General features: G+C 36.2%; 1 long non-coding RNA gene across 1 annotated transcript in view; it reads left to right on the forward strand.

Annotated features, from left to right (window-relative positions):
- LOC104850319 overlaps positions 1-3810 on the forward strand; it is a 20615-nt gene that overhangs the window by 15520 nt on the left and 1285 nt on the right. The window lies entirely within an intron of this gene.

The following is a 3810-nucleotide window of genomic DNA, read 5'->3' on the forward strand; positions in this document are numbered from 1 at the left end:
AAAAAAAAAAAAAAAAAAAAAAAAAAAATCCAGAAGGTAAACAAGGGGACGAAATGAGACTTGGTTAGGAACACAGCTGTGATGAGTAATTTTATATATCAACCTGAGTAGGCAAAGGGATGCCTAAATTCATGGTGAAACAACGTGTCTGGGAAGATTTTTTTTCTGGAAGAGATCAGCATTTCAGTTAGTAGACAGAATTAAGAAGATTGGCTGTCACAAATGTGGGGGCAACATCAAATCCACTGAGGGCCCGAAAAGAACAGCAATCTCACATTAGCTCACATTCTCCACTCTTTTCAGGTCTTCTCAGATTGAATTACTCCATTGGCTTTCTTAGTTCTCCAGTTTGCATATGGCAAATCATAGGGCTCCATGGCCTCTGTAATCGATGGAGCCAACTCCCAAAATAAATCTCTTATCTCTATGTTTATCCTATATGTTCTGTTTCTCTGAAGAACCTGGAATAATAAAGCAACCTTTGCCATTAGAAAGACATGGGTTTGTAACCTTAAGAAAATTATTTAACCTCAGAGCCTCAGTTTTCTACTCTGCAAATGAGGCAGTAATGATTACTTTGTAAATTTGTTGTGCGAACTATCTTGCAAAATGTTCATAAGCACAGAGCTGCTGGCCAAGAACACTTATTCAATCTGTGTGTGTGCGTGCGTGCGTGTGTGTGTGTGTGTGTTTCCCTCAGTTGGTATTATACCCAATTCTCTCTGAGAGTAGAGTTTGGGGTCAGCTCCCATAGCAGATCTTGCTTACCTGCTCCTGGTTTCAACACTGCCAACTAAAGTGAACTGTGAAGGGTGCAGCTTGGCAGGTGTGAGCACGTGCACTTCTCCTGGATCTTCAGCTTCTGCCTGTTTTCTTTGGAGAGGCTAAAATAGCTTCAAACTTAGAATTTCTCAGACACTCAGGCATGTCAATCTCTCAATAAGATTTTCTGTAATTAATATTCATTCTAAGGTTTAGGACTATGGAAAAATCAGCTTAACTCCTATAAAAAGGTATTTATTTTAGTAACAGAAATTTTAGTTCCATTTGCATGTGCAATCATTTCCTTCAACAGAATAAGTTTAGCTTATTTCTTAAATAATTTGTGATCCATGATTTAATAGAGTAAATATAAGATGTAAACTAATTCTACCCATCCTTAATGTGTTTGATGTGAAATATTAACAGTAACCAAAGCAGGCTCAAAAGTTCTTAATTATCATTAAAGGTTTTTTTTTGTTTATATTAACTGAAAAAAAATCTTCTCATGTTTGCTTATGGAGAATGAGAAGGGAAAGAAAAGAAAAAAAAGACAGTAGCTTTTATTGAGTGCCTCATCTTTGCTAGGAAATTTACATATGTCATTTTTTTCATTTTCATGATCACTCTGAGCTCAGTAGAACCATTCAGTTAAGAAATTTAAAAATAAAGGCTAAAAATTAGCAAGTTTACATAATAAGAGGAATGTTATGGTTGTCTAGATGTTTCCCCAAAACCTCATGCGGTCATAGTTTTGTAGGTAGCGGAATCTAGAGTATGTGATTGACTCATGGTGGGGCTAGGCTGGAGGGCACTAGGATTGAGGGCATGAGTGCTACCCACCCTAAGTAGTCTGAATAAGAGAAAAGGAGCAGAGATACCTTGTGTGTGCCAGGTTGTTTCTTCTTCACGATGCTCATTTGCCATCCCAATCTTGGAGCCACCCAACTATGGACTGAGACCGCTATGAACTGTAAGCCGAATAAACCCCTCCCCCTCAAGTATTTTTTCTCAGCCATGACTGAAAAGTAACTAACACAGGAACAAGAAGAGTATGAAGATGGCAGAGTCTCTGTTTAAATCAGGGATACCCATGTAATCCTCGCCAAATAAAGAAACTAATGAGCTTCGTAATGTCATTCTGAAGTCATTTAAGGGACACTGAGTCCCTGTTCTAAATGAGACACCAAACAACATACTGCAAGAATTAAAGACATATGTGGAACTTTCTTCAAAATTTGGTAAGGAAGCCCTATACTCAGACCTCAGTTCCCAGGAACTAATTACCTAGTTCATGTAGTAGGATTCATTTTCACACCTATTTGCAGATACAGTCATGACCTAGAATGAGTATTTTAGTGCCATTATTGGTGAAATGGAAATACTGTGCTCTTAAATCTGCGAATTGCAAATTGTATTAGCATATATGCTAATACAATATATTTGCTAATATATAAGTTAATAGAATAATATATGTATATACACACACACACACACACACACACACACACACACACGCAGTACCTTCCCTAGCAGTATAACCTCATTCATATGATGGGACATATCTGTCCCCCTCAGTGAACTGTGATATCTTCCAGGTAGGGTCATGTTTCATGCATCTCTAGTGGCTGGACATAGTATGGCCTGGCATTGATAGGTGTTAAATATTTTTAAAGATTAATTTTATTGGTACATTTAAGATATACAATATAATGACATTCATTGTTGGAAATTTGCACCTTTTTTTTTTCTTTTTGGTCCTTATTTTTTCCCTATACTCCCACCCTCCCTTCAACCACTCCCTCCCTATCTACAAAGACTTTGTTTCCATTTTTTCATTTTCTCATATTAACTCCACTCCCTTCTTTCCTTTCCCCTACCCCTCCCATTTCCCCTTCCTCTTTGCCACTTTTCTTCCTATTTCACATTATCTATTATACCTCTGAGTTTGTATTTACACTTTCACTTTCTCAGAGTAGAGAAACTATTTGATATTTACACTTGTGTGTCCCATTTATTTCACTTAAGAGTATGGCCTCAATGTGCATCCATTTAGCTACAAATGTCTCTATTTTGTCATTTTTTATGGCTGAGTAGTACTCCATTTGATTAAAAAAAAACCCCACATTTTCTTTATCCAGTCTCCAGTTTATGGGCAATTGGGCTGCTTCCAAGTTTTATCTATTACAAATTGTGCTGCTATGAACATGGGTGTTGTTTGGAACGATTGTTTTAAGGTTTTTATTGAAGCAAACTACTAAAGAAATAAATAAATAGTTCCTTTTAATGCAAATTTGAATCAGATTCTAGAGATACAGCTTTTGCAGATGAGAAGGAGACCAAGAGATGGAGGGAGGTAAAAAGAATTAAGATGCGTCCTGTACATGACCAGCTCCCCACCATGAATCTATTATGTACCACAGACATGTACTAATGAAAAGAAAACAAAAATAAAGACAAAAAAACCTTGTTTATTTGTTGCCAACTACCTAAAATAATTTTGTAGTCTTTGACAAGTTTTTTTATACTACTATAGTGTAGTAGATTTTGGTAAGTAGGTTCTATTATTAGAAATATATGTGTGTTTGTGGGTGTATAATTAAACCACAGGGAATGCTGAGCTATATCCCTAGCCCTTTTATTTTTTAGTTTTGAGATTCTCTCACACCTTCCCAGACTGGCCTAATGCTTGCAATCCTCCTGCTTTAGCCTTTCCAGTATCTGGGATCACAGATGACTTTAACCACACCTGGCTTCTCCCTTTGTTTTAAAAAGTAATATGACTTCATCATAATTTTGTACTTCATTTTGAGAGGCAACCAAAAGTTGCCTTCAGAGTTAAAAAGAAAGTCCTCATTTGAACCTCTCTGAGTAATTGTCATACTTAAACCTTTTGACTGTGTGTTTAAGTAAAGCTGCTGAGTACACCTTATATTTTCAATGTAATGTTATGTTTTATATAATACATACAAATACATTTTATTTTTATGTTGAAGCATAGTATCTGTAAATAAAGCTAGCATATTATCTGAATAATCCTAGTTGACTGAG

The sequence above is a fragment of the Fukomys damarensis genome, unplaced genomic scaffold, assembly GCF_012274545.1.
Source record: "Fukomys damarensis isolate Sample0158 unplaced genomic scaffold, DMR_v1.0_HiC HiC_scaffold_14, whole genome shotgun sequence".
In the NCBI taxonomy this organism is placed as follows: Eukaryota; Metazoa; Chordata; class Mammalia; order Rodentia; family Bathyergidae; genus Fukomys; species Fukomys damarensis.